This window comes from Pagrus major, chromosome 13, assembly GCF_040436345.1.
Source record: "Pagrus major chromosome 13, Pma_NU_1.0".
Lineage (NCBI taxonomy): Eukaryota > Metazoa > Chordata > Actinopteri > Spariformes > Sparidae > Pagrus > Pagrus major.
Genome location: NC_133227.1, coordinates 29,570,403 through 29,594,691, shown reverse-complemented (window position 1 = coordinate 29,594,691; position 24,289 = coordinate 29,570,403). Strand labels below are relative to the sequence as shown.

Genomic DNA, 24,289 nt, shown 5'->3' with positions numbered 1-24,289 from the left:
GACATTTCTACCTTAAAACTACAGAGTGCTCCTTTAAACATTAACAAATCAAAAGGACAAATAGACACAATACAGACAAAACAACACTAACAGTAACATAATGAAGACTGATGATGTGTTTGTACTGACTGACTGCAGAGAAGCTGCTGGTCATGATTCATTTCACAGCTCTTTATCTCCATCTGCTGTTCAGTGTTTGCTAACAAAGCTTATTGATAATAAATGATGGTGTGTGTGTTTGTCATCGTGGCAAAATGTGGTCCTGTAGACTCCTTTAGTATCAGGAACTACCACAGAGTATTTTGCCAGGTGTGTTTATGTTTTGTTTCTCTGTGTGACAGCGACACACCTACAGCTGACACAATATCAGATTGTCACCACACAATGATCGTTAATTCACAATAACGATATTATCTATAGAAAATGTGAAAAAAAAATTCAAATGTATCTTTGTCTTTAGTGAGTTTTGTCTCTTGGCAAATGAACAACACTCAAAATACGAGTGTGGGGGAGAGAGTGTGTAACCATTACTGTACAGGAGCAGCCACCGTACATGTGCTCAGATCAAAATGAAGGTCGAGTTCTAAGATGGATGTCGTCCGAGCAAGAGTGAACGAACAAGGAAGTGGAAAAGGGGCCCTGGTCCATATTTGTTTTAAAGGAACAGTTCACCCAAAAATGTAAACTCAGTCTTCATCTCCTCCCTCCACGCTGATGAAAGTCAGGTGAAGTCTCGTAGTCCACAGAACATTTCTGCAGCTTCACAGTAAAACAGAGTTGCAGCATTCTGCTAAACAACTGAAGCAGCTGGAGATGATTTAAAACATCAAATGTCTCCATACAGCTCATCTGCTGTGATCACAGTCTGCAGAAGCCCCGAGATTTAAACTGATTGTAAAAGAAGTTATTGATACCCTCTTCAGACGGGGTGCGTCTTTAAATCAGCAGCTCCAGTGAAGATTTCAGCTTCAAAGGGGAGAAAATAACAACTTCTCAGATCAGTTTGGGATCTCTGGGCTTCTGTGTTACATAATGGAGGATATTTTACAGTTTAACAGTAAACTTACCCTAAAGAAGACGTCAGCATATTCATTAAATATAAATATTAATAAAGGATTTTGAACTGTATCAGAGTGCCTCCGATTTTCAGTCTGACTGCCAACAGGTACCGTCGACTTACTTTGCAAGTAAGTCACTGTTTTTTACTTTTTATTGGCACAACAACAAACGTTATCGTCCAAAATGACATCAGTGCACGAAAACGGTAAACTTGACCGGGAATTTTAAGTTTCACCAAGCATCTTTTTCTGCATTATGTTCTGTAAAGAAAAAAGATTCTGTATCGGTCAAATGATATTTTGGTCGGGCTCTAGATTGGATTAAATAAAGTGACTACAAGTTACATTTGAGTGTTTATGAAACAGTCTCTGATTCCTCTGATGATTATAAACGACCTGTAACAGCAAATGAGACCATCAGTGAACAGACTGCTGTTTTTATATAGTAATTATTAACGCCTGTGCTCGGGTCCGATCATATTTATCACATATAAATACATTACCTCATCGCGATCCATCCTGCGGTCACTCGCTTCCAAAACTTTCCTTTCACGTCCAAGCAAAGATCTTTACAACAGCAGGCTTTGGTGTCGTACCACTTTTGTCCAAAGGGGGCGCTAGAATCACCAAATGACGTTCGTACATCATAACTTCATAACAAACCTCAGTAAACAACGTGGTTTTAATAAGAAGTCTTTAATGTATTCATGGCATTAACAACGTGTCGTATGTAAATATGTTTATTGACAGATGTTGAACACCACAGACAGGATATATAACAGGCAGCTACAGTGATCGTGATTTGGCATCTCTTGTTTTTACACTGTTAAGACGGCAAACAGTCGAAAAACCAAACAGTAACTTCAGATGTGTAAAGTTTCATTTAATTACATTTCAGTCAAATAGTTTTTTTGTTTACCTTAAATTTGATTATTGGATAATTGTGACTAAGATATGTGCTGACTGTAAAAATCAATATTGTTTCTTATTTTTTGTTGTTTTTAAAACAGACAGCATATCACACATGCAGTCCTGTAAAAACAGATAAACATGAACAAGAGGATGTAATTTAGCTCAACATTAAAGTCTCATTCTGTTAATTTGAGTAAATGAACACTTGAAACGGACTTAATAAGTCTGAACACAGTGAATAACTCTGAATCCACTCATGATGACATCATCACCATGATTATCACTCATTCAGCATATTAACAGTTACAGTTTCTTAATGTCTCTGTCATGCAGCGAGTCGCCGTGCTGAAGCGAACTCATCTGTGAATAACGTGAGAGATAAACTGAATCATCATGTAACTGACAGATGATCTGCTCTGCTGCTCCGGGGAACTTTTTAAATTACAGTGTTTCATCGTTTCATCAGAAGAAAGGATTTGATGTAATGGAGCGTTCCCTCGGCATCCTGCTGAGCTCAGCCCAGAGGATCGACTGTGAGCTGGCTGTGGCCCCAATATGACATGATTTTGTAGTTTTAGTGTCGATTTGCAGTCACCAGGAAATAATGTTAGCCGTTAACGCTTCTACAAACCACAGATCACAGTGTTCACACTACTGGATATTTTAAATGACACCTGGAGACATTTCCATCCGTGTTCTGTGTTTTTTACGGAGAGCTGCAGACTTTCCCAGCGACCCAAACCGGTTATTTGTTTTCCAACCCGAACCTCTGTTTTTATTGTTTCTAAACTGAGCTGACCAGATTTCTGAAATGAAAACTGGGAACACCTGCAGTCAATATATCATTAAAATATCCAGTGTTATTATCTATGACTTAAAAAAGGGGGGACAATCTGTTTTCATGTATTTTGACAACAGTAACTGTTTTACTGTAATAAACTGTGGTGCAGGCCGACTGATAAAGTTGTGTACTAACTGTAGATGTTTAAAGTTTAGCTCATTTTAAACACTTTTTATACTGTTGGGCAGTTTAATCTACAGCAACGCATCATATTATATAAGGTCATCATATGTGTGGCCGTCTGTGAGAAACACAAATCTTTAAAAAGTAAACTTTCATGGAATCACAGCCTGTTTTCATATTTGTGACGATAGATTTTCCAGCTAATCCAAGAAGGTTTATAAAGAGTTTATTTAGCTTCATCTTCATCTTTCAGTTTATCAGAAAGATTCAACATGAACACATCTGGTTTTCACCTGGCAGGAGGGGAATGAAAAAGTGTAATCTGAAAAGTAACTAACTAAAGCGGTCAGATAAATGTATTGTTGTAAGAAGTGCTATGTTTTCTTTGAGATGTAGAAGTAGAGAGTTACATAAAATAAAATTACTCCAGTACCTCTAATGTGTACTGTAAATGAATTGTGTAAATGTATGTAAATAAATATTAAAATTAAATGTAAAACGTCTGGTCAGCCTGTTCTGAACTGAGGCAGAACATTAGCACAGCGTTGTGACGAGAAACAGAAAATTCAAACTAAACAAATGGAAAGTTTTTTATCTGTGGTTTTGCAGAAACGTACTTGTCTAACATTTCTTCTGGTGGTTGCAAGTTCAGTTCAGTTTTAGTCCAACTTCCTTTGTCTCCAGTCTACATCAGATACTTGTGTTCCTCCTCCCTTCCTTCGTTCACAGCGAGTTTCTTATAGACCACCTCTGTTGTCTCTCCGATCCTTCCTCACTCTTTCCCTATTTCAACTCTTTCCCTAAGTTCTTTGTCAAAATTGTGTTTTACATTTTACTGCACTAAAAGATACAATGATAAATGGAAAAAAAAACAATAATTCTTCATTTCAGTCCCAGATTCAATTATCTGATCATTAATGAAAGTGTGAAAAATAACACTTAAAATATATTCTTATAAAAAAAGTGTGACAAACATAACTTCTTAAAAACTTTGACACTGACAGATGTCTGTGTGTGTGTGTGTGTGTGTGTGAGTGTAAGGCTATATATCAGGTCAGTCTTCTCATTAGTAAACATGTTTTTATAGTTTTGATCATCACAGATGGAAGTCAACATGTCGCAATTCCGGTTTTGTCAAGATCTCCAGATAACGACTTTCTTTTCTGATCTTGGTGATGAATTAATGACAGCGATGACAAAATATGACGTGAGCTCGACTGACAACGTTTCAGTCATTTGATTTTTTATTCGCTTAGAACTCATTTAGAATAAAAGCACGAAACAAACAAAAAAACTGTCTTCATCAGTCGTCAGTGCTTTCTTGTGATTTTGAATGAATCATGTCATTCTCTCGGGAAAACAAAGTTTACCATCTGGAGATCTTGACGAAATGATCTCGTAAACTCTCGTGATAGTGACAGAAATAACTTGTGATCTCAAGAAAACAAATAAAATTCAACTCGTTATCACCAGAAAACTGAAGCATTAGTATGTCTGACGGCCGCTCAGGGCTTCCGTAGATTCCGTAGAAATTCCTTCTTGATGAGGCAAATTCGTTTATGTGTTTATAAGTTTTTAACACCAGGAATCTTTTGCAGATGTTTCAACAAGATGTTTTATGGAGCTGTGCACTAAACGCTCAAATGCAACACGAGTTATTATGTTATTTTAACGTGTTGAGATCATTTCAGTGGCCTTTTCTTGATTATTTAACCTTCACAAACTCTGATGAATCCGCCTGTCGGTGGCTCGTTCTCCCTCTGTGTGGCCGAGCCTCTTTCAGACTCACACATCTACATTTTCAATTCCTAAAAATGGTGAATTGAGCCTTTAAACCATCTCAAACTAAATTCCTTTTGAACAAAACCCTCTTTGTTCACTTCAAAATGACGAGTGATTTTAATGGTTAAACAAATTACTTTATCGTTATGCTCGCATATGTGATTCTTTCGAAGTCGGATCTCCATCAGATGGCTTTTCCCAGGATGAGGATGCTCATGAGGAAGACCATGATGAAGAAGAGCCACATGAAGAAGCGATCCATCACCTTGGCGACCTTCCTCCACTCCCCGATGCGCAGCTGCGTGGCTCGCTGGTCCTGGTATGAGTTGGCAATGTACTCAATGTTCCTGCGCAGTCCCTGGTGCTGGCACACACACTGGGTCTTCACCCAGATCTCCCTCCTGTGCCCCCTGGCTCCACCTCCCCCTTCACCTCCTACACCTTTCTTCTCCTCGACATGCTCCTCTCCTCCTCCACAGGCACTATTTGACTCCTCCTGCTCCACCTCGTGTCCTCCAGCAGCTCCTTTCTCCTCTGAGTGGTCAATGGTCACAAACAGATCCTCTTTCCAGTCCGTCTGGACGGTCGAATCCTGCCCCACCTTCAGAGACTTCCCAGCTCCATCCTCCTCCACCCTCCCTCCCCACGCCTGCCCATTCACATCCCAGTTTGTTCCTTTGGTTTCGCCTCCATTGGCTGATGGGGCTTCAGACTCCTCCTGCGACAGAGGTTGTCTCCTGGATGAGGACCCGTTGAGGCAGTTCTCACCGACCTCGTAGACGAAACAGATCCGGGCGAGGTAGTTGAGGATGAAGCGCTCGGCCCACTGTGGGACGGGCCGAGCCTCGGGACCGCAGTGGTGGATGTTCATGATGAAGATGGTGAGAGCTGTCGATGCAGTGACCATCGTCATGGTTGCAATGTAGTACTTTCCTGTTGGAAAAGGAAATCGAATATCACTCACGTGTACAATTAAATCTTAAACATCTCAAACACAGAGGTCAACTTTTCTTCTCTATCACCAAATCAGAATTTTCTGAGAGCCCAGAGTTCAGAGGTTGTGATCGAGGCTCCCACTGTTGTCTGCTCATGTCTGGTTCCTAAATATGGTTTTGAAAAACCAAAAGAGGATTTCTATTTTAACTTTGGATTTAATAAATAGTTAAACTGGGACTTTGTTGTTGGAGGCTTTCTACCTCTGATCATTGATTTGTGAGCCCGGATTTATCGAGCTGTTGGCCTCTTGTTCATTACAATGCTGTTAGCAGCAAACATCAACAGGGTGTTTACTGCTCACCAAAATACTTTAATGTCTGCTCACTTTGTTTGTTACAACACAGAGCGACTGCAGATCTGCTTGCCTCGCAACTTTCTTCTCCTGTACAACAGTAAACTGTATCTCAGCTAATTGAACTTTCATTTAAAATTCATTATTGTTCCACTGGTGCTCTCCTCTGATATGAGAAGGGAAATGAAGAGGATGCAGTAGGATATTACTTTTAATATTTTATGTCTTCCCAAAAACATGCGCATGATTCAATATCACAGAGTAACACCTTTAAGGGTAATATTTTATCGTTTCAATGAGGGAGAAGGAGTGGTACTTTGTGGGAAAAAAACTCATCAGACAACTTATTATTCAATGCAGAGTCATAAAACATGTCTGGAGAGGATCTTTGAGAGATCTATGCCGTAATGCCGTTATTACAACTATGTCATTTTCACTGTTACCCTCCATTGCTTTCTTCTACCAGTTATTTTCTCACTTTTTATCTGCCTTTTGTGTCACTGTTTTCATTTTGTATCCCTTCAGAGTTTAAAACACACATTTTCCACATTCTTGTTCTGTGTTTTGTGGTTTATGACTTCACATGATTACAAACGGCACCAACTGTTCATACCTGTTTTATTACTTAACAAAAGCAGCATCCACAACTGACAAACATCTATCAGAGGTTTTTCATTTACTCTGATTTATTTTCTAAAAAGTTACCATAACAGTCAAAATGCAAATTCATAAATCATGAATCTGATCTATCTTATTATTTAGATGCTCTTCTGTAATTTAGCTACAATCCAACCCTTCTTATATACGTGTTGAGTTATTTTCAATGACTTTTAGTGTCTGGACACAGTTGAAGACACTTCCTGCAGTTACAAATCGATCTAGATCAAAACTACATTACAAAACATCCATATGGTCAAACTTGTGTGTAATATATATATAACATGAATTAGAAAGAAAACAGGAACCCATACACTCTACACTTATTATATTAAACAACAATGAATCTTTTCAAAATTAAAAAGTTATTATTCTAATCAATGTGATTGATAAGTGAGATGATCAGAATTATATACAGCTTTACTCAGATCAGGACTGAGATATAGGACGAGTTTCACAATAGTCAGGTATTTGACGAGTTGAGAATTCTTACAAATTGGACTTGTAAGCGATCAGTAATTGCAGCCAGAAGCTACATGTTAAGAGGCCACAAAAGGTCACATTAAAAATGAAGAAACGGAGCAGGAGGGTTTGAGGTGTACGTTCCCTGTTCAAGTCCAAATGGGGGCCCTTGTTGCACTTCACCCCACTTTCTGTCATGATAGGAATTGATTAAAACACCATGGTGTACACTTGGATAAGAAGAGAAGTTTACTGATGTTCTTGATCCTGATTTTTTTCAAATCTTCGTATTCTTGAGTATATCTGCATCACATTTAACTTGACATTATTGAGAGGACAGATGACCAGAGGGACAGAGTTTTTAACACCATCATTATAATAGGGATTGAAGAATGGGTAGAGCTTCTCATTGAAGGAACAGCCAGTGAAGGAGTAGATGAGAGCTCCAGTATCAACATCATAGACGGAGACTAGACGTCCTTCAATCCACATACACTCCCACCTTCTCTGGCTTTGACTTCAGAGACAGATGGACTCGAGGGTCAGCAAGAGCTTGGTACTCATTTTTATTCCTCAGAGATATTGTCCAGTAACCTCTCTGAGGGTTCAGTGTGATTTTTCCCTTCCTGTCGATCGACTCTCTGGCCACTCCTAAATCCCACTTAGTCTTCTCTTTAACCTGAACCTCGTAGTAAAATCTCCCAGAAGTGAAAGACTGCTTTCCTAAGACACTCGCATAATAGGAAAATCTCTTCGGATTTTCTGGGAGATTCTTGTTTACATCTTTTTTATCTCTTGGGTTACTGGAGACTTTAATTCTTTGCTTGCTTGGTCGTTTTTCTTTTGCACTTGTATTCTAAACAGCCCATAAAACTGCAATACAGGTCGGCGCAAGATATGCAAGAATGTTGTCAATAGGCCACCACACTCCCTCAACAAGCCCAGTACACCATAACTATCATGATAACGACCTATTGTTCGAAATTGTTGAATGTGTATTCAAAACATTCATTGGAAATTGAGTTTTTCCATTTCAAACAACATGTTCTGCTTTGGATCCAATAATAACCTTTGAGTAAGAACATGCTGAGCAAAAAGAAGCAGTTGCACTAGTTTGACAGGATGAAGGACATGTGACAAACAGCATTCCCATGATGCAATCACATGTGCTGCCAACTGCTTATTGAGCACACGCCTGGCTTTGACTCTCGGGCTTCAAATTAGTGTCTTGGTAACACCACATTTTGCCATTTTGACTGGTTCAGAAAAATCTACACCGATCAGCATTAAAACCTCCGAGAGGTGATGTGAATAACCTGTATCATCTCGTTACAATGCAACGCATCTTTCCGCAACAACTCTCTTGTGACATTTCAGAGTTAGACTTCTCCTTGCGTGAGACTACAAAAAGGATCTTATTAGATAACATTTGCTGACTCAGCATAAAAAACACACACTTTTAATGGACAGAACTTGACGATTGTAACTATCTTCACGAATTGAAGCTACAGTGGTCCAAGGACCAGTCATGTTCGGATGCCAAAGTAGGCATGCAAAGCCAGGAGCAACACTTGCAAAAAGTCATGTGGTCCACCGTAGTTGTTCCTAGCAATGCTGGGAAATTGGAGATGTATACCCTGACCAAATTATGCAACTTTACAATGACTCTCATGCCTGTGGAAAAGAAAACTGGTTCTTTAAAAGGTCACAGGTTGATCCGACTTTGAACCAGCACTAGCACCAGACCAGAACCAGCACTTCATTCACTGTGGTCGAAAAGGGGTAAGAGACTCCTCAGTCTTCTTACCTATCAATGGGACACTCTCGGAGGGCGGCATGCTCTCAGCCACCAGCAACTGAAACACAGTGAGAGCCAGTAGCACCGTGACACCCAGAGAAACCTTTTCACCCGAGTCAGCCGGCAGATAGAATCCCAGGGGAGCCAGAAAGGAGATCATCATGCAGGGGATGAGGAGGTTGAAGATGTAGAAGGAGGCCCGCTCTCTTCAGGTGGAGGGTGAATGTGATGTCTGGGTACGGATCTGAACAGCAGCCATACAGGATGACATCTTCTTGGCTGGCATTCCAGAACCTGGTTAGAAAAGGGATTGCATTTTGTCAAAGGATTATATTTAAGAATGAGGCTTTTTTGTGGACACATTTAAGACAAATGTTTACCTCCCACTCCACATTGGGGACAAAGTCAGCCAGGTCAGCGCTGTCCAAGGCATTGATTAAGTCCATCTGGTTGCCATTGTGAGTCCAGGAGCCAAAGGTTAGATGACACTCCTGCACGTCAAAGGGGAAGAAGGCCACATCCACAGAGCAGGAGCTTTTGGTGATGGCGGGCTGGTCCCACATGACCTGACCATCGTTACGAAGAACCACATTGGTTTCCATTGAGCTGGAGAACTCATCGTCTGCACTGTGGTGAAGAAAGTTGAGGAAACTGTGAACGCAGGGAGAAGGAGCGAAGGATCACAGAAATCAGCCAGCAAGGGGCCAAACATACCTGTTATACAAGACGATGTCAGGTCTCCAAACTAAGCTGCTTGGTATGCGGATGGTGTCGAGACCGTCATAGTCCTCCTTCTTCCAGGTGAGGTAAGCGTCATCCATACCTGTCGGACCCACAGTAGGTAGTCAGGATCTGGTTCCGCTCATCCTGGTCAGAGGACATATACACATCAGCACAGGCATGAAAACATAGACAGTGAACATCTGGATCAGCAGTTAGGGTATGATTACCATGTCGATGATCTGTGAGAGGGTGATCTGCAGTGTGACGTTGATGATGTGGTCAGTGTCTCCACCGGTCGCAATGCATTGGTGTAGTTAGTGAACAAGTCTGTCATCAGCTTCTGAGCATAACGGCCGTGAGCAGCCAAGCAAACTGGGGAATAGAAAGAGAGAGAGACACTACTTTATTAATTCAGGTAGTTATTTAAATTTACTTTTATTTTTTAAACTCAAGCAGCAGGACATGAAGATGACAAGTTTGGTCACCTCCCTGCTGCCATTCCTGCTTCTCCCTTGAGATTTGAATGACTCCATGGCTTTCCCTCTATCACCACCCACAATACAACGTTCACATTTTTAGCTCTGCTACTGGTAAGCTTCTGGCAATAGCTGAATCAATAGTACCTTGTCTCAACAGTTTCATATTGTTGCTGTAACGAACACTGCAGCGTCTAGGGTTTGCCTCTATATTCACAAAAAAATAACAAATAAAAACAGTAATAATGATAAAGCCAAATATAATAATAATTATAATAAAATAATCAACTTTTTTCCTTTATTCATTCGCTTTACTCGCTTTCTTAAGCGAAAACCACTTTGGGTGGGTTCGAGATGAAACCCATGGAATATAGAAGTGTTCCCGGTAGAACACCTTCGGTGGGTTTTAGAAGAAGCCTTGGATTGGAAAAGGGTTCTCAGTGGAACCACCTTGATGGGTTTTTATTAGCACACATAGAAGGTGAAAAGGTTCTGGATAGAAGCCCCAGAAAGCATTCTTGGGGAACAACTACACCATAGAAGGTTTCTCTGTCGAACCTCTGCTGTAACCTCTCAGCTGGTTCTAGGTATAACCCTTGATGTTTGGTTCTTAGTGTATAAAGCAGATAGAAATGGTGCCAGGCTACCAGCCTGACTGGATCACATTCAGTTTGGCCGAACACAGAACAACATTTCACAGTGAAAGCGAAGTTTATAGGAAACTAATCTCAACACAGATGGTGTTATTGTTCTATGACCATCACATTGTGCCGTCAACATTTACTTCAGAAGGGAGACATTAAAGCAAAAGACTTGCCTATTAACAGTTTAAGAATATTTTTCTTCCCAATCCTTCACAAATGATAATAATAATAGTCTATTTTGACTTTCCACAATGTTATGAGGTTAGAGGCATGTAAAAAAAAAATTCTCTGCTGCTTTCTTCCCTGCAGTGATTCTTTCTTAATCCTTAAATGTTTCAAATTTCCAGCAGTCCATCTTGCAGTCTGTCCATCCACCGAAACACTCTAATCACACACATACCATAACGCACACGCGTGGAAACATCATTTCCAGTTCAATTAACCTGGTAATCACCTCGGATTTTGCACATTAATCAGAGAACGTCTGCTGAACAGCAGCACTGATAAATCCTTTAAATCCTGTGACGACTAATGATGATGGTTGTGGTGGTGGTGGACAGAGAGGATGCAAGAGTGGATCCATCCAATGTTTCTGTGAAATTTCTCTTCCATTTCTCTTCATTAACTTTGAGATGAGGGAACTGGAAGTGCAAAAATGCTGAGAATAAACAGATTTCCAGGTTTTAGGACTCATTAATACACCACTCTATTGGTCCCAGTGTCTAAAGTCTTTGTTGGGTTGTCTGTGTTTCTGTGTTGGTTTCCCAGTCTTGCATTCTCTCCAAGTGTTTCTGCTTTTGCCCCCGTGGCTTTCCAGTTTGTCCTAAGTTTTTATATTTCTCTTTGTTATTTTTCTTGGATGCTTATCGGACTTCTTTTTCTGCTTGCACTGTGTTGCCTGCCCATTAGTGTTGTTTCGATTCAGCTTTGTTGCTTGGAGTTTGCATTTGGGCTCTCTTTTGCTAGTCCAGTAAAAAAAAACGTAACTTTCAAATGCAGCCTTGGACGGCGCCTAAACTAGATCTGGCTTTGAATAAATCTAAATAAATACACACGGTAAAATTTAAAGGACCAGAATGCAATGCAGCCACAGACATGGTGATGAAGTATAGGAACAGGTCCATGAACTATGAGAGTTTAAAAAGACAAATAAAATACAGAGGCAAAGAGACATCATTTCTCACACATTAAACTCAACAAACAAAACACCCTCGGCGTCCTAATATTGACCCCTAACAACATCCTGACAGTTCAAACACAAACACACATGAAGTGTTGAGCAGTGTTTGGATTTGGTAAATGTTCTCTATGAGGACAAAAGCTGCTGGTGAGGATCAGCCTCCATAAAAACTCTCATCAGATCAGAGGAGCGCTGGAAACAGATCGACTAAAACCTTCGAATAAAGAATGATAGTATGACATCAGCTCCAAAGTCCGTATCAGATAAACGTGCTGTAAGTCAGAGCAGATAAAGCTGTCTTTAGTCCTGTAACCATATAAGTAAATAGTGAAACCCCTCGAACAGCCAACACTTGAGTTGTGTAAATTGTTTATAATGTTTGAAGACCTCGCAATCAGCGGCAGTTGTTGGTCTTCAGACAGTTGTGGAATGAAGTTCAGCCGCCAAAGAAACATCCTGGAAGGTCACAGTGAAAGTTTTTTGCTGGTTGTCGCCTCCTAAACGCGACCTGCTGTCTGCCTCAGAGTATTGTTTGGTCTGAGGATGCTGCAGTGCTGCAGTGCTCTGTGGAGTCATGTTTTAGATTGGTGTTATGGGATTTATACACTGTACGATTCGGTAATGTTAGATGCTTTTTCTTTATTTCAGGACTAAGTCCATATAAGATAAAATATACAAGAGATAAAAGACAGAAGATAGACATAAAACCTTTATAAAATCCCTAGTTCTTAAATCCTTTTGTTTATTTATTGGTGTGAATATAAGAGGATATTTCTTCTGGTAGTATTATATTCTAGGAATAAATAATAACTTAGTCCCCAAAACAGATGTTGTTTTTGAACAGAGTACTGGTACTGTTGTATTATGGGTTGTCCTTAGCTTTAATCATGCTATCTATTCGTAGTGAGTCTTTTAGTTTGGTATCCCCTTGAAGAGTTCCTGACGGCTCGTGTGACATGTTTTATTGCCGGACATAATGAATTCATGACGAATGAAAACTAGACGAAAATGTCTCCGAGCAGAAATGAACTGGAGACCAAATGATCTGTCAGACAGCTGGATAATTACTGTTCATCTGTTGAGTTTCCCTGATGTTTCTTCGTGTTTGTCTGTTTTGACAAGTTGCATTTGGGTCCCCTTATTCTGCTTCATCGTGACAATCAGTAGAAATTATTGCCTGGATGTAACTCCCTGAACAATTTGAGTAAAAGCTGAATCTTTGAAAAATGAATGAATTTAAGAATAGCTTTTTATTTAGTTTGTCCTGCAATTGTTTTAATGGCAGCATGCACTCATGTAGAGGTTTGTTTACTACTCTTTTGGACTCAGTTTTGTTCGGACAGAAAAATGCAATCCAATCCGAATTCTCGTCTGAACATCCTTCGTGTCTGTTGTTTTGTAATCAGGGTTTCTGACCAAGTCTCCAGGATATAACATTAGCAGTTAATGTTTCTGTAAACCTCATATACGTCCTAGGTTGACATTTGTACTAGCCGACCAGCCGACCGCAGTTCGAGTCACATCACTTGATATTTTTAAGGAGTCCTGCAGACATCTCCATCTGTGATCGAGGCGACCAAAACAGGTATTTAAAGCCAAACCATGATGTTTTATAACCCTAACCAAGTGGTTTTTGTGCCTAAAGCTAACCAGAGCATCAGCACAGCGTTGTGACAAGAGAGAAATAGAACATGAAACCTAAACAAACTTTAAGTTGCAACAAAAAAAAACTTTCAGTTTGAACTTATCTGTGGTTTTGCGGATACATACTTAGATAACATTTGTTCCGGTGATTGGGTTGGGGTTTCTATACTTTTATGGTATGATGACATAGATTAGATTTGATTCAACTTTTGTGTTATTGCATAGACTCATTGCACAGCAGAGTAAAGAGCATTTGTTGTAGATATGAATACACTACAATATAACAGTGTGAACAGTATGAGTTACAGTGGATGAGACATGCAGTCGGCATCGGTACAAGTACAAACGTTAAACACTGATGCAGCAGCACTGCAGATGCAAAGCAGAACAACTACTGATGACTTGTTATCACATTTCCGCTCTGCATCCACTTCTGCAGCAGCATCGATATTCCTCTGCTGCAAACACAACCCTCATCACCCCTCTGTGCCTGAGGTTGGACATTATATGCAAAAACTTTATGATATCATTTTATATAAGTGTAAGAAAAACATTAACGACAGCCTCAGGAGTGACTGACTGTCTCTCTCACTAACTTTGCAGAACTGTCATATAAAAATATAAAAATATTCTGTTCCTCCATATTTGACTGTGTGAAAAACACAACGGTGATCCAACCGTCAGCCACAGGAAGCACTTCTGTCTGCTGCTCTGAACACTCGACAACAACAAGGACAGAGACGCATAACTGCAAGAGACGACAATAAAGATAGAAATAAATCACACACACACACAGAGGTGGAACAACATGCCTTGCTCAAAAAAGGAAGTGCACCAGACGATGGTCAGTTCAAGGACCTTCAGATAAACAGGAAATAATATATTACTAGATTCCAACATGTCTGTAGACACACACACACACGCACACACGCACAGGGAGGTTTGGTGTGTTGACATACTTTGTACGAAAATGGAAAAATGGAAGTGAAGCACTAAATCTATCAGACGGGCATTAAAACAGGATATCTCATTATGAGAAACAGATAAAGAGTCCGGCGAGAGGAAATACTGCGTCGTTGGGGACTATTTTAAATCTTATTTTCATGTCACCTCTTCAAACTAACCAGGTGGACACCATATAGTTTTAAAACAATGACGTTTCAGTTGTATCTGCTCAGCTAGCAGACGGTCTGGAGGCCTCACTGACAACAGCCTGCCTGTCTCTGTGTCCAACACCTTCATTCTGGACAAGTTATCCCACAACTACAGGCCAGATTTCCATTAAATTTGACATTTTATATACAGACCGGTGACAAATTAAAGTTAAAACGCAACATAAAGTACCTTAGTAAGGTGTTGAGAACGGCTTCAGTGTTCCTTGTCAAATGTCTGAAGGGATGGTCACCAGTCTTTCACAAGATATTCCCTTATTTGGTGCTTTGCTGATGCTGATGGAGAGCGCTGTTGCTCCAAAATCTCCCATAGGTGTGCAACATAGTTTTGAGCTCCTTGCATGTCTTTATGGCCCACTAGAACCACCTCAGTGACCAATGGACCATCCTGAACATCAACTGAAACCATCTGAAGTAGCTCTAGAACTTTATTTGTGGCCTTGAGAACCTCCCCAGTCGCTCCTAGAACTTAATCAATGACCATTAGATCCTCTTTAAAGTACAGCCTAAACAACCAGTAGAACCATCCAAAGGACCTCTAGCACCTTCTCAATAACAAGTAGAACATCTTAAACACATACTAGAACTTCCTCAGTGACCCTGATAAAGAAATGGGCCCCTCTGCTTAATGAGTACTTTTACTTTTGGTACTTTAAATATCTTGAATTCAGAACGTTCACCTCCAACAGAATATTATATGAAGTAAGAGCTCTGCGTACTTCTTTCACTGGCGTCCACTCTGATCTACTGACTTTTAGCTCCCGTCCCATCAGGTGAGATCAGTTCAGCTCTGACGTGATCGACCTGCAGCTTATTGTCTCTGTTCATTGTTCAGATGTCTTCACGGTCCGCTGAGCAGACGAGTCAGCAGTTTGTGAGACAGCATCGACTCCCTGACGAGTTAAAGTGTTGGAGCTAACAGCTCTGGGAGCAGGCCAGCTGGCACGCACGCACACACACACACACACAATGCAGCACATATTTATCAGCGTCACCATGATCATCTTGAACCACATCATCATCATCATCATCATCATCATCACTATCATCGTCATGGTAATGTGAGTCCATACATTGTAAGTGGACAGATGGTGGACAGTCATGTGCATCACGGCTAAGTGCAAAAAACAGATGATGGCATGTTAAGTCAATATGACCTGAGTGTGTGTGCGCGCGTGTGTGTGTGTGTGTGTGTGTGTGTGTGTGTGTGTGTACCAGTATGATTACTGCGTTTTTTAACGGTTTATTTTCTTTTTCTCTCTCGTGGGTTTTTCTAACGGTACGGTTACTATCAGACGAATCTTCAGATCAGCTGATTCTCAGTGTTTCCTGGTGTATTAAACAGATTTTATTTTTCTTGGTGAATAAAAGATGATATTTAAATGATATCTAAATCTTTTATAGCGCTCCCAATAAAAAAGAGCAGTGTTTAATCTCTCTGTATATTAAACCTCATGCTGCTGCTTTCTTCTTATTACTGTGACACATTCACTGCAGACCTGAGTCGTTACAGGTCCGACATAGACACTGACTTTAATGTAAAAGTGACTCAGGCTTGTTAAATCGCCTGAACAATTACTTAACAAGGTACAGATCTGAAAGGGGAGCTAGTTTGTGAGAGGTCGACACCAAGCCCCCAGGAAGAGCGCCAGGCTTTGAAGCCAACTTTCACAGTGGCCAAACTGCGTCATTACAACATCACGCTTACATCGTGAAAAAAGCAGCTGTAAAGCCGTGCGTCATTTCTTTTCAGTGTCACAACCCTGCAACGTGACTGTTTGATTGTCATTATTTGAGCCATTCAGTCCAATAAAATTTGAAAAGTCTTGAAGAGCCACAAGTTTAAATTATTTTATCCCCATTCAAGTTAGCCGGGCGCTAAACCAGAAGTTAGCCGGCTCGGTCGGTGGAAGTCTCTAGTGCGCACGCTCTATGGGCCGCACAGCACCGACGATCCCATAGGAAGTCGAGCTTTTTTGGCCTCAAACACCACTGAGCAGCTTTCATAGGAATGAACGGGCTTCTGCCTCCAACGCTGTGTCCAGATTTAATGTAACGTCCTTGGTCGACACCATTTGTGGCAAGAAACATCCAATCAGAAAGCTCAGAATTGTGCGTCAGAAACCACACAAGGAACAGCGGATCAGAAGTTTTGTTGTTAAGAATACTGAAACTAAAGACTGGAGTCGTTAACTGATGGACAAAACAATAATTTCTCAGAAGCAAAGCTGAAATCATTCAAACTTGTAGTCATAACACAAACTTATATAATCGTTGCTTCATCCAAGAGAGTCCTGAGTTTTTTATCTTCAGTAACATCGAAGAAATTGTTAAAAGAGGGTCAGAGAATCTAGAAAAACGCTTCCAGAAGCAGAGGCTCCTCAGACTTTACAACTCTATTCAAGTAACTCTTTACTTTGAGTTTTAGACGGAGGTTGCTGACGATCATCTCCTTTAAAGAGATAAAACCGCAGTTTGTGCTGTTTCACGACAGCAGACAGGATTGTTACAGTGAAGATGTGTGTGTCTGTTTCCATGTGAAGTGTGTTTGGATTATCTGCTGTTTGACCTCTGAGGTTTCCTCTGGACTGTGTGATTGACAGCTTTAATCCTCACAACCATCATCGCTTATCTCTGCTTAGTGTGCTTCTTCCCATTGTATTGACATCCACACACAGACACACACACACACACACACACACAGTGTGGATCTCTGACATCCGGCTTTTTTCTTCAATTATTCCTGCGTCAAATATCGATCTTATCGCCTGCAGCTCCGAGCGGCTGAGATATAAACACAACACCTTGGTGGACGCGCTAACGTTCGCCCCTTTTCTGGTGCGACACTATGATGTTGAAGTTAAGGATTTTGCTGCGTGAATATTTTGCGCTTGAACGTCATTTATCAGCGTTGAGTTTGTCAGAGATGCTGAAGTGAAATATATAAAAAGTAAACATCGTAACATTGTCAAAATCCAATCAGAACTGTGCACGTGCAGCTCCTAACAGAGATATGAAAGAAGCAAGATGTCTCACTCCTTCTTCCATCATCAGCTCCAGAGAAGATGTTGGTGGTGATGATGTGTCTGACTCCACCGTAGAGGTTTTGTTTTCCCCCGTGTTTGTTTGTTTGTCAGCAGGATTACACAAAAACTACTGAACAGATTTCCATGAAACTTGGATGGAGGATGAGTCTCAGCCCAGAACAGACTCCATTAACTTTTAGTGCTGATCCAGATAAAGGCACGGATCCAGAAATGTTTTCTCACTTTCTTTAACATTGTGAGAGTTTTTCAACATTTTTCTCAGCGAATGATTTATGGATCTTCATGAAAGAAATCAGGTGTATACATTTGAAACACCTGCATATACTCACACATTTTGATTTAAAGATGGTATCAGTGTTTGCATGCTAATGTTTGCTAATTAGCACTGAGTACAGCTAAAGATGATGTCATTAGCTCCGCACCTTCTTGGTGTTTAGACAGAGGAGCGAGGAAGGAATTATAATTTTATCGGTCGTTCCATCACAATAAAAGCACGACATCATGGATCAGTTTCAGATCTGCTCCTGGTCCCTGACCTCCTCCTCACGGCTGTAAACTCTTTTTTTTGTCCTCCTTATCACTCAGCAGCACAATGATGCTGACCGCCCCCGTTCACTTCACTGTTCAATGAGAATCAACACGTGAAGGTCACTGATAAAACTGTCAGCTCAGATTTAGTGTTTCGAGTTTTGAGCTGAAATGAGTCGGAAAAAATACAGAAAAATAGCTACTTTGATTATGACTTTTGATAATATCTTTGGTTGTGGACAAGGGCTGCAAATCTTAAAGGTCCTATTTGTGAGAAAAGTTGATTTTTGAGTCTCATATCCAACCCACGGCCGCCATCCCATCAGTTTTTGGCGAGCTGGGAAAGAGACTCCAAAATCAACTTTTCTTATAAACAAGACCTTTGAGGGAATTCTTTAATTCATATTCAACTGCCTCAACAATCAAATATCAGGCAATAATTACTAAATCGTGAAATATGTTACGTGCAAAATCACAGTCGGTTACATTAGGAGTTAAACAACCCGACTCAACAACCCAGATCATTTCAAAATGAATGTTTCTTCATGTCACAACTTGAATTTCTTTTCTTGTCACAGGTCTGTGTTGATGCTCTGGTTAGAGTTAGAAAACATCCCGGTCCTGGTGCTCATCTCTGGACACCAGCTACACATTCTTGTGTTGTGTCTGTGTGTTTGTTTGTTTGTTTGTTTGTTTGTTTGTTTGTCAGCAGGATTAAACAAAAACTACTGAATAAATTTCCACTTTTAGTTTGAATCCAGTAAAAGAAACAGATCCTGGAAAGTTTTTCTCACTTCCTCTAACAGTGCGATACAGAACGTTTTTTTGACATTTCCATTCATTTATGCTGCATCGATGTTGATAAACATAAAAATTTGTGACATTCTTCAGATTTTTAATTGGTTAAATTCTTAACTGTGATGAATCGTTAGCGTCCCTGTTGAGGACTGTCATGTAGTCTGACAAAACAAGAAGTTTGAAGACATCAGACAGGACTGAAGGAGGTGTGATGGTCACCATCATGTGCAATCTGATCGTCTCTGTGTCAATCTACATTTATATTTATATACTTTTTAAGCTACACACCGTGTGTGTGTGTTACGATTATGGATGCAGTTGTCCTCCTTGGTGAAAGGTGATTAGTGAATATAGTCTTTTTTATTATTATTATTTTTACCGTATTTTTATTTAATTCTATTTTCGTCCTGTTTTTCCATTTTTATCATTCATCACTGTTTTCTCCCTCTCCGTATTGTGACTCTGTAGCTGCTGTAACAAGTGAATTTCCTCACTGAGAGATAAATAACGTCTCATCTTTAAGAATCAAAAATTATAATTGAGATATCGACAGAGAACTGAGCAGGTCTGGACCAGAAACATGAGGTCCACTTCTGCAGGCGGACACATTAGTGACAGATCCATGAGTTTAATCCTCAGGCTGCATCACTGACAGCTGTCAGTCACTCTCCAGTTAAAACCTGAGCAACATGAGAAACACACCTGAGCCTGAATGAAACAGCCTCTTCATTTCACATTTCTGAGAATGAATAAACCTAAAAAAGGCGCTTTTATTTTGACATCACAACATAAAGTCTCCTGTGTTCATGACAAAGTGCTGTGACGAGGATCAGTTCATGTGTTTATTTTACCTCAAAAGTATCTGAAGTGGATCTGGAAATGTTTCTCACCTGGCAGGAAGAAGAGAAGCAGGAGATGCTCCATCGATCCTCTGCAGAGCAGCTTCATCCCGCTCTGATCGTATCGATCCGATAATTTAACAATCAATAACAATAATGTGATGACAGACCAGCCAGCATCCGACCGACCGACCGACCGCCGAGCAGAGAGGATAGCACACACTGAGAGGGAGAGAGAGAGGGGGAGAGAGAGAGGCAGAGAGAGAGAGAGAGAGAGAGGGGGAGAGAGAGAGAGAGAGAGAGGGGGAGAGAGAGAGGGGAGAGAGAGAGAGAGGGGGAGAGAGAGAGGGAGAGAGAGAGAGAGAGAGAGAGAGGGGGAGAGAGAGAGAGAGAGAGGGGGAGAGAGAGAGGGAGAGAGAGAGAGAGGGGGAGAGAGAGAGAGAGAGAGAGAGAGAGGGGGAGAGAGAGAGAGGGGGGGAGAGAGGGAGAGAAAGAGAGAGAGGGGAGAGAGAGGGGGGGGAGGGGGGAGAGAGAGAGAGAGAGAGAGAGGGAGAAAGAGAGAGGGGGGGAGAGAGAGAGAGAGGGGGAGAGAGAGAGAGAGGGAGCTGATGGTCGGTGTGTTTGCTGTAGTGCGGTGGTCTCTCTCTGTATGAGGGGTCATTAGTGCCACACAGGCTGGAGATCAGAGCTGCAGGAAGTAATAGGATCCTTTACTTCAGTTAAAGTACTGATACTGTGAAGATACTCGACTACAAGTAAAAGTCCTGCATCAAAACCTTAAAGTAACTGACTTATTACGACAAGTATCGAAAGTAAAAGTCCTCAGATCAGTAAAATGTTCCCTGTCACTGTTTTAACTCTCATATCTGATGTTTTTAGATTAAAGGGGCACTTCGTAGTCTTCTGCAGACTGTGATTACAGCAGACGAGCTGTTTGGAGACATCTGATGTGTTTTTGGATGTTTCTCCGTTTTAAATCATCTCCAGCTGCTTCAGGTGTTTAGCAGAACGCTGCAACTCTGTTTTACTGTGAAGCTCCAGAAATGTTCTGTGGACGACGAGACTTCACCTGACTTCCATCAGCATGGAGGAGGAGATGATGACTGAGTTTTACTGTTTGGATGAACTGTTTTTTTAAGAAGGAGGTGAATTTTATCAGCACATAAAGGAACACTTCATCCTTCAGTTTATGATCAACATCAACACGTCTGGAGATCCAAGATATTCACGGGACAGGAAGGGAACGAAAAATAAACGCCTCTGGTTGTCTGATGGACGTTCAGCGAGCTCGTTCAGTGAGTGAATAATTAAAGGACAGGTTTGACTGGTTGTCTGATTCCTCTGTAACAGGAACCGAAAGCTGCTTGTACCTCAAACACATCAGGTGACGACTACTTAACGTCCCCGCCGACCTGCACACACCATCACCCCTCACCTACTGTTGTTTTCAGTTTCTGTCCATGAATTATAAATACGTCAGAAACAGCAGATACACAGCGAGAACAATCTGACATGAACGCAGATGAAAATAGTTTGTCCAGGACCGTCCCGGTTTACAGCTGAGTGTCTGTACAACACCAAAATGTGCCAGTTTTCAGCTTTCACTATGTAATTTTCCTGGTTTTCACCACAAGGATGAAATACTATTTATAATATGGTGCCTGTTCTCAGTGCTGACATGGACTTTTTTCAAGTTCTGTCCAACTCATTATTACTGAGCCCAACATACAAATAAACAAAGGACGCGTCTGAATTCAACGCTGATTTGTCTGCATGTGTGTCGATCAATCAACGTCACAGGCTCAGTGTGCTAACAGTTAGCTGTTACACTGAAGATACATGAAGCCAGTTGTCTCCACAGTCCAGGAGGCTCCTTGATCACAGAGGAAGACACTGCGTTCATGGTGATGAAAGCTGAGCTCATCATAATCGTCCCTCAGTATCTCAACATGATTTTGATTGATTGCCGCCAAATGTTGTGCAGGCGCAGATGATGAAGCCTGAAGTTCTGGTGATACTTGGACTTCTGAGCGAGCGCTACCATCAGGTCCGAGTGTTGGCTTGTTTGTCTTCTTGAGCCTTTTTTCAGACAGACAGCGTCGAGGTTTACAGGAAAGAAAGTGAAGGTGGAGACATGAAGCAAAGGGCCACAAGTTGGACTCAAACCCGGGCTGTTGACGAGGCGTCTGCACGCTCCACTTGTTTTCACACGTCTGTTTGTTTGTCTGTTTGTCAGCAGGATTTTACAAAAACTACTGAACAGATTTTCACCACAGTTGGATGGAGAATAGACCACATTAACTTCTGGTGTGGAGGATTTTCTTCTCACTTTCTTTAACGTTGAAAGATAATGTGTGGATCTGGATGAGAAGCAGTACAGAAGCAGTTGTTGAGAAGGTTAAAACCCCGTCGTCTTTGCATGAGTTGGTCTGAATGTCAGATTGTCGGTTTGGGAAGTTACAAAACCTTTCTGACGAACTAGTGAAGTGTTTGAACAGAAGGTTTCTAATCTGACGAACAGTTCTGATGAAGCATACTGACGACTTTCCGTTGTGGCCTTTATGTCCTCACCGGTTTCTGTTTCCACTTCAGAAAAGTGGCACGTCGCAGCACAACAATCCACCTCCAGCTTTGTGCTTCTATAAAAGGATTCATGCATCAATGCTACAAGTGTTTTGTGTCCTGTGTGGCATTAAAAGTCCACTGACTACATCTGTACTGATCTGAAACATCTGGTCTGTGAGAGAACGTAATAGCAGACTGTTCCTTTAAGATAACATCATCATCATCATCGTGATTCATCATCGTGATTCATCATGGTGCAGAAATAAGATGCTGAACTTTAACTCGTCTTCTTCAGTGTTTTCTCCTCTGATGAAGCTCACAGTGGAGATGTTGCTGTGTACGTCTCTGACTGACTCTGCTGTGAATGAAACGAGACACACTGAGCGTGAACAGCTGCCAGTCAGAGAGACGATTAATAAATAATAAATGATAAAGTTTGAGAAGTGAGGTGACGACATTAAGAGAAGATTAACGGATTAGCAGGAAATAAATTGGCTGACGGACGCGGCGGTGATGAAGTCAAAGAGTCAGAACCGTCTTTATTTTCCTTTAATGGGATCAAATGTTCCTGTTGGATCTGGTTCCTTTAGTTTGACAAACTCACAAATATGATGTCAGATCTCAGTGATTAGAAGAAAACAATCAAAAGGTCAAAAGTTATTTTAACTACAGCGCAGTTTCTAAATTAAAGAAACATTGTTGACACTGACGTTGTTTTAAAGGTAAACATAAAGAAAAAACCTATATGTCGATCAATATTTAATTGCAAACAGTGCCGATATTTAATGTCATCCTGATAAACTTTATTGTTTTTGTAAATATAAATTCATTACAGTCAAAAAAAATCAGGTTTGTGTATGAAAAGAAAACAGACCTGAAGTTTGCTTTCAAATTTTAATCAAATAATAAAAATAAATATTTTTTTTTATGAAGCGTTTTTCGTGACGCTCACACGACAAAACAAAATGACATTAGAAAAAAACTAACACATTAAAAACATTAAATCAACAATTACAGATTAAAAACAGTTCTGAAAATATGAGTGCAGAAATCCATCTTTGTTTGAATACAAGAGGAGGCAAAAACAGATGTGTGACTGTTCACAATGTTTTACAAATGAAACAAAATGAAAATTATATAAAAAAACGGACATTTAAACTACAGAGAGAAATACAGGCAGCGGTAAACAGGAACATTTTTGTGAGAGTTCGAGCAGATCATCAGAATAAATCTTAGATACGTTTCTGCAAAACCACACGAGTTAAAACTTCACGTTCGTTTAGTTTGAATTTTCAGTTTCTCTCTTGTCACAGCACCGGGCTCATGTTCTGTTAGGTTCAGAAAAACATCATGGTTTGGCTTAAAATACATGTTTCAGTCGACACGATAAAGATGGAGACGGTTCAACTTTGTGTGAAATATAGCGATGCATGTGTTGCAGGTCTCCTTAAAAAACACCTGCTTTTCACCATAAAACCGCTGAAATGTCTCCAGGTGTCTTTACAAATATCCACTGGTGTGACTCTGTGTCTGTAATAACACGACGTCGTCTCCCCCTCCTGATGTAAAAGTGTCTAATAAACATATAATGTGAATGTGATATTACACGTTTGGTACAAATGTCGACCTTGGACGTGTCTGTGGTTTGCAGAAACGTTAACAGCTGACGTTACATCCTGGAGACTGGACTTTAACATGTTTGTTTCAGATAAAATAAAATGTTTAATTCTGCTTCTTCACGTTTAGTTTGGA

The 24,289-nt window shown here is 40.6% G+C and overlaps 1 pseudogene; it reads right to left on the bottom strand.

Moving 5' to 3' along the window:
• Nucleotides 1–4,900: 4,900 nt before the first annotated feature.
• On the bottom strand, nucleotides 4,901–20,081 carry LOC141006681 (neuronal acetylcholine receptor subunit alpha-10-like; annotated as a pseudogene).
• Nucleotides 20,082–24,289: the final 4,208 nt, after the last annotated feature.